This window comes from Alosa alosa, chromosome 13, assembly GCF_017589495.1.
Source record: "Alosa alosa isolate M-15738 ecotype Scorff River chromosome 13, AALO_Geno_1.1, whole genome shotgun sequence".
In the NCBI taxonomy this organism is placed as follows: domain Eukaryota; kingdom Metazoa; phylum Chordata; class Actinopteri; order Clupeiformes; family Clupeidae; genus Alosa; species Alosa alosa.
The window spans coordinates 5,091,376-5,099,320 of record NC_063201.1 but is presented as its reverse complement, the minus strand read 5'-3'; the positions used below and the strand labels follow the sequence as shown (position 1 = coordinate 5,099,320).

The window sequence follows — 7,945 nt, the reverse complement described above, 5'->3', positions numbered from 1 at the left end:
TAAACCTATGGAGCTCACTCATGTGTTAAAAGAGAGGGCATATGACAAGAGAGGCCAGAGAAGAGGTGGACAAAGCCTGGGAGACAAAAGTAGTAGGCAGAGCCAAGAGATAGAATGATAAACGCGAAGAAAGGACAATGCAACACTACTACCAGAGCAATCCAATGATTATCACAAGCATACATATGTGCACTGCACACATGTATTGGGCTTGGGGTTACGCTTGGGGCTACTCTCTCTCTCTCTCTCTCTCTCTCACACACACACACACACACACACACACACACACACACACACACACACAGACTAACCTCTCTATCGCCCTCTAGTGAGAGCTGTGATTATCTATTCTAAGGCCATGGTCTATGTCACTTTCTCCAGCGGTAGATACTATTTCTCATTGCACTGCTGGTTCATAAGAGGTCCTTAAAGATATGCATAAGAAGTAAATGTAGTTTGAATATGCATCTGGTTAAAAGATATCACCCACTACACTGTATAAGAGTGAGTATTGAGTGTTGATAAGTGTGTGTATGTAGTGTGGATTATTTTGTATGTGGGCTGAAATTGTTCATGCCAGGCATGAAAGCATGTCAGTGTTTACTGTATGTATGTATATGTATGTGTTTATGTATGTATGTTTGTATGTATGTATGTATGTATGTATGTGAGATCTTGTTGAGTGTTGTGGTGTAGAGGTGGTATACCGTATACACACATGTATATAAGTGTTAGTATGTGTGTTGGAGAGGTTGCTGCAAGACAAATACTCAACAGAACTCTGGGAATACTGATATAGAATCTGTATTTTCTTGGAATACTGTATAACTATGTGCACCTTGTGAATAGATTAGTGGGGACTGCAAGTGTCTGATTCCGTTGTGGTTTTCAACAGTATTGTTCGCACATATACTGTGCATAGCCATGGGTATTTATCTCTGTCAACAAGAGGGGGACTACTGCTACAAGAGACAACCCTCAGCACTCGAGGAGGCTTAAGAGACAGACCGCACTAAGTGACTGGGTCTGCCGACTGACCTGGGATCAGAATAAGTGTTCTGGAGGCAATTTGTTTGGATTAGCAGGGGTTCTCTTTCTGACCCAGAGTCAGTGTGTGTGTGGGCTCCTGCCTGACAGCTGCCTGAGGAGGGAGCAGCTGGGAGCAGCTGAGAGCAGGGGTACGGACGGCCTATACTATTTTTATTGATTGGGGTAATTAATATAAGTAGAGCGGGGATTAAAAAAAAAAGCACACTTTTCGTGCTATAGATTTACTGTCTCTGTGCTGGTTGTATGCTTTATGTCTTTTCGATGAGAATCGAAGGTTTGTTCTGCATGTCTTTTTATTGTTTTCACAGTGATTGTAATTGCCAAAAGATTTTCAATCAGACAAAAAATATAGATCTATTAAAATACACCTTTTCACGGTTTCCTATTGAATTTTGTGTGTTTACAACTTTGATTAAAAAAAATCTTTTTTAATGTTAAAAACTAGGCCTATATTTTTCAGTAAAATACAGGCATATTGCTCAATCTACCTTGAATGATGCCAAGTGAGAAGGAGGAAGTGATGTATTTAGATGTGGGAGAGAGATCCACATGGGAAGATGGTCTACAGATACAGATGGGACAGAGAGAGAGAGAGAGAGAGAGAGATGGAGAGAGAGGGGGGGGCAGGAGAGAGAGGGGGGAGAAGGAGAGAGGGGGAAAGACAGAGAGGGGGTAACCATGAGAGGAAAGGGGATAATAGGAGCTAGAGGGAGAAAACTCAGGCTTGTAGACAGAGGAAGAGAGAGATAGAGAGGGGTATAGAGAGAGAAAGAGAGAGAGAGAGGGGGGGTATAGAGAGAGAGAGAATGCAAAAGAAAGAGAGGGGGAGCGGGTGGAGAAGAAGACGAAGAAGAAGAAAGAGGGGTGGGAAATGCAGGAGAAAAGGAGGGAAAAGGAGAGCAAGAAAGAGCTTCAGTCCCCAGTCTTAATCTGAGCTGTTCTGATCAATAGCCCATTTCCCATTGTTGCCAGAGCTCTTCGATCGCTACACCACCGAATTAACACACCCACTTTAATCTGAGGGGGAGACTGGCCCCACAAGGGGAAGGGGGTGGGGTGTGAATGGGGGCGTGACATGGGGTAGGGGTAGCAGCTGTGGAGGTATCCTCAAATGAAATCAAATCTAATTGTTATCACTGTTGGGCCTTGTGTTATTACTATCACTGTGTACTATTGTCGCCCAGCCAAAACAGCCATCGCCATTTCCTTTTCCCTCCTCCACCTCGCAGGGCAATGGGAAGCTAGAGTATATAATTGACATCATTGCTGTCATTTTCTATCTCCATTGTAATAATTATTATGGGCTCTTAGAGTTGTAACGTGTGATTAAATTGTTTCAAAAGCCTGCATAAGGTTAGCCATGAATGCACATATTGATAAATCTGTAATCATAATGGACTAAGTTAGTCAATGCATAAGGGAAGGATTTGATTCTTGGCTATTGGAAAGGCAGACAAAAAGCGTTGTCATGGTATTTACAACAGAGGTGTTCATGCAGGACATGACAGTTGCCCTCCATCATATAATTAGGTGAGAGAGGAGAAAAACATCCCACACATATTCTGCAACGGCTAACACTCACTCATACAAAAGCACCTGCATTGGTCATTAGAGGAAGAACTGAGATCAAGCAGGTTGTCACCTCACTAGCTGACAGTTATATCATAGATATTGTAAATAAGTAAGTATTGTGTTTGAATAGCATAGCACAATGGCCACTCAAAGCACTTCACACTGACATTGACAAAGACAACACAAACACCCAATATTAAGTTCATGGGCAATGGGCAGTGATGATTCTCTTGGCGTGAAAAACACACAACATGGTACTCCTGAACAAGCTGAATCTAAAGGATGAACTTGACACAGAAATTTGAATTCAACTAATTCTCTGCTGTTTTCTGTATGCATTAATCAATCGCTATGGAAATGATCCCATGGGATATATCATGTGAGATTCAAATATCAAAGGTCAAAGGGACATTTTTCCTAATGTGACACAAAGGCATGTAATATTTCACAGAGAACTGACAACCACGTTTTCATCACTGTTAACAGGTGTTAAATCAAGGTATACGCCGACACACTGGTTTTACTGTAATACTGTGGGAATTTTTGGTGAAAGGATGAACTGGTCCATGTGCCCTTAGATTTAATTTAATGTGATAACATATAAAAACTGTATTCTGGGGGAGTAACCAGCACACGTTTACTGTGCTACACAAATGTCAAATTAAGGAACTGAATAGGACCTTTATTGCTTCTGTGCATCCTCAAGTTTCAGATCACCTAGCCACTGATTCACTCTAGCCCTTTCAGTGACATCTGAGCCACCTGACCACTTTGACCACTTCCTCCTCTGCTACAAGCCCACATCTCCTCTGAGCGCTTTTCTCTTTTGTCATTCCACTGTATTTCATAACAGAGCAATATTCTCGTTAGCATTGGACTTTAATTGCGGGTAATTAAGCGTGGTGTGGCAGTGAAGTGCAGGGTGGTGTGGCTAACTGCGGCTAAATTAGCTGCAGTTCATCTGTGAAATATGGGGTTAAGTGGCAGAAAAGCTGAGGTGAGGGAGACAAGGGAGAAGTTTGAGAACCTCCAAAAGTTTAAGACCCTGAAGGAGGTCAGAGAAGCCATGCTGAAAGTCAGCGATGGTGGACGCAGATGTACTGCGCCAAGAGAAAACTATGAGACACAGAACTGGAAAGTGGACATTTTTTACAGGCTTTGAAAAGGTATATTAGAAAATCAAATGATTGGTGGAGCCGTCCTGTACCACAAACGGGCCCATATGGGGACCCAGACTGGAGTCTGACCCGAGGTCTTTTCCCGAACCGACTTCCCATCTGTCTCTCTCCCATTCATTTCCTGTTCACTCTTTACTGTCCTGTCAAATAAAGACTGGAAACACCCAAAAATATAATTGAAAAATAACCAATCACTAGATACAGAAGGTACAAAAAATGGTGTTAAAGACAACAAAAAGGCCCATGAAATGAAAGCAATTGATAAAAGAAACTGGTTTTTTTTTAATGAAAACTAACAGTTATGAGAAAACTGTAGAAACTTACTAAATGCTCTCAAAGACCACCTAAAACTGACAACTATAGGCCAGTTGACCGGTTCAACCACCGATACACACTTTCACAACAGCCAGGTCCTAATCCATTGACTGTGGATTTGACTGTTGTTCAATGGCTTTCAGGAGAGTGACCTTTCATTACAGGCGGCCGGTGGCTGAATGAAAGCCAGTGTCCTTACATGCGTTAGCACTCTTACTTAAGCCCAGTGAGAGGCCATAAATGTCCTCTGGGCCCATAAAGGGAATGAGGAATGATTTAGCCATGGACTCTACTGTACTGTTGTCACTGCCAAACGTGGAGGAGAGAGGGATTCGGGTACAGCTTTTTATGGGCGTTTTATCCTCAGCGGAATGACCTTTTTTAACAGTAATGAATCTGTTAAGGTGCCTATAAATATTGGTTTATGTGCCTGGTTGAAACACCTCTGAAGACCTCAGTAAGGCGCAATATTATGAGGAGCCTCAATTTCCCACGTTATGCCTTATTAGAATATTCCAGAACTAGCCATTTAGACGACACACAGCTATCGTGCATAAGCAGATGATGTGCTCATGGTATGTATAGAGATTTCCTTGAGTGGTGTGCTCAGAAGATGTCCCATTCATGTGCATGCGGTCTTCAGTGGTTCACTGAAAAATACTGCACACTGCACAGAAAAATAGAATATTTACAAGTAGCATTTGAAGACCTGCGCTGGTCACCCATACCTCATTTAAACTACTGGAACACTCATGTCACCCAAGGGGTCATACAAATGGTATTGAGAAATGCCTAATGAGACACTTGCAATGTCTTATATTGCTAAAGAAATCTTTCTAACTTCAAATAAATTCACAGACTAGAGTGTGTCTTCCACCAAAATCTTACTTTGCATCATAGAGATTATACATTATTGGCTATGCCTAATCTCTGGACAGTAGGCCTATGCCTATCCTTAGGAAAGGTGTAGTTTAATGAAGGGACATTACATAAAATGTTCAGCTTGTCCTCTGAGGTTGAATCTGAGGCCTGTAAGTCCTTTTCTGTGCATCCTTTTATGTCCGACCATCATCCCTAATTCCACACTTGGGGAATGGGTAGACTTAGTTTAACTAAATATCTAGGCTATAATGAATATCCATTGTTTCTAATACACTAGCTGTTGGTAGAATCATTTGACTTGTCAAACTATGTGTCAACTTGTGACCTGACATGTAATTACTCTAAGTGTAGCCTAATCCTGACACTGAGTGAAGGCCACAGAAACTTGTATACGCTAGGCTACTCTTAAGGAGACATTTCCTAAAGTCCTGATCAAGAAAACAACTACCATGCTTTGAGTGAACAACCTAGTGAGCAAAATGCCATCCGGGAAAAGTTCATGAGTGACAATGAACAGTCCAATGTACTTGAAAACACTTAGCCAACATAGGCTATAGCCTAGCCTACGTCTAAAATAGGTCTTAACATGCGTATTAATCACGCAGGTGAAGGTTAGGCTACTGTACAATCATTCACAATCAAGATGTAAATCTGAACACCTGCAGTTAATTATGTTGTGACGAGGTACTTTCAAATGATCAACTATTTTGTGGTTTCCGGAGTTTCAATTGAACCTTCCCGTGTATTTCATTTTAGAAGTTTAAAATGATTTACGTTAAACATTAATATTAGCAGGCCTGTAGTGAGAGAAACAGTGGCATAGGCACCAATTTTCTTACCTGACGCTGCACTGTCACATCGGCTTGCCAGTAGGTCCCAATTGACTTCCAAGTAGTTCAGAGGATGTAACACAGTGCTCTTCTATGTCGCTTGTAAACCACAGACTTCTTAACTTTACGCTTGCATATCTTCTACTTCTTAGCCAAAAGGAGCCGAAAACAGCTTAAAAGCAGATGAGGTAGTTAATAAAACAGCCTGCAAGAACTGCGAGACTAAGATGAGCAAAGACTGCTGTGTTACTACCGGACACGAAGACAGAGAAAGTAGGGAAAAACACCGGGAAACGTGAAAGTCCTTAACGTAAGATGTAAGGAAAAGCCGAACTGCTGCTTTCTTGCCCATGCGACGTTTATTTAGTCATTCCGTGTTGTCCCTGCTGCGCGAGAAGACGCGAACAGGCATGGGGAGAAAATGCACAGGGCAGGACGAGACAGGCGCGGAGAGAGGGAGTGAGAGAGTGAATGAGCATGGCAGAGGAGCCAGGAGCGCGGGGAGAGCGACGAGGTGAGGGGGATGGAGAGACAGACGGCCAGAGGGTATGCCCCCTCTGTATCAAACTGTACTTAAGTTTCAATCTGCTCGGTGCGGCTACGCTACAATGTGCTCTGCACTTGTTCCCGTGGCTGTGAGTGTGAAAATGGACCAGAAACTGAGAGCAGAGGGAGAGACCGCCACGGAAAATATATGTAGACGGTGGCCAGATAGCGGATCGATCGGGTTATAATTTTGCCCAAAGTCGGGGAAAATAAAGTTCATGGAGGAATGAAATTTGAAAACAGATGGCGAATCCCGTCGCTCTAAATAAGATTCGATCTCTTGGAATGGAGTGCAGATAATATTTGGATGGACGTTTGATGAAAATGACGGATTTTTCATTTTGGACAGGTGGGGGCAGAGGTAGGGGTGAGAGGGGACGGGGGTGGGGGTGGGAGAATACAGGTTTGTGTGGGTGGGTAGGGGGTCGGGGGCTGAAAGCAATGTGTGTGGAGACGAAAACCAAACTTGGTTGGAGAAAATGTCTGCTTTTTCCTTAAATCTCATCCATACAGCCACACTTTCCCCCATCCCAAAGTGCAGTAAATACCCCCCCCCCCCCAACACCCCCAAAGACGAGAAGAGATGGAGGCAGAGTGAGGGAGAAAGGGAGAAAACAAGAATACCAAATAAATGAGAAATTTTCGTACAGGCACCGCTTCCGTGCGTTCCATGCTAGCAATAACAATTAAATATCGACCGCTTTCTCGGCCGGAGAGAAGCTGAGATACTCAGAGACTGCCAAGTACCCCCACTCACCCCTCCCTCCGTCTCTCCATCTCCCACACACATAGCCCACAATACGGTCCCCGCTTTTCCATCCCCTTCTCTTCTCTTTCTCCATCATCCAAACTCATCACTTATTTTCCTTATTCGCCTTCCCCATTTTCTTTACACTCATCATCCCACAAATATATTTGGGTGCCATTTTATGCCTGGTCTGCCTTGGAGTTTCGCTTGAAATAGACAATTAACAGTGAGGTTTTTGAATTGCTCTGCTTCGCTTCTGTGTCCGAAACATGACGGGTCTATTAACATTCAGCCTACAGGCCTATAAAGTCAAACTCTGATTAAGCTTGTAGCTACAATACATGAGTTAATTTCGTTAAGCTGTTTTTTTACATTTATGGTTTGTAAACATATGCATTTGAAATGTTGTTCTGTATGGACCATGTAAATAGGCTATTCTTCAACAACCTTTTTGTTAATGAAAAACATTCTTTACTGATGAAAGTCCGTTCCATGCAGCGTAGCTCCGGTCCAGGATTTAGTCCCGCATCTCAATTGAATAATGGATGTCTGTAATAGGATAGAGACCGAACACACATGATCAATTGAACGATTTCCCTACTCCATCCACTTGTATGCAAGCTTACTGTTACCTAAACATGACATTTGCTGTTTTTTTTATTTTGCTCAAAGGCCTTTAGGCCAGGAACAAGACTCTTAGTGATTTGTTAATAAATGTAAATAAAATAACAGACAATAGTTAAACTCAGCAACAGATCAACAACAACTGCGACGCTGCATCAAATGGACAATGTATTTTGTGTTCAGTGACAGCAAGTGACAGC

The 7,945-nt window shown here is 42.6% G+C and overlaps 1 protein-coding gene across 2 annotated transcripts in view; it reads right to left on the bottom strand.

The window, feature by feature from the left end:
* The window catches only part of erfl1 (Ets2 repressor factor like 1), a 46,940-nt gene extending 39,290 nt beyond the window's left edge, over positions 1–7,650 (bottom strand). Inside the window, exon 1 of one of the 2 annotated variants that reach the window (XM_048261178.1) lies at positions 7,569–7,650. The gene's annotated coding sequence lies outside the window, so the exon portion shown is untranslated. Of the gene's footprint in view, positions 1–5,836; positions 6,260–7,568 lie in introns of those variants that run through there. The other variant, XM_048261177.1, reaches the window with a different exon arrangement.
* Between the last annotated feature and the right edge of the window lie 295 nt (positions 7,651–7,945).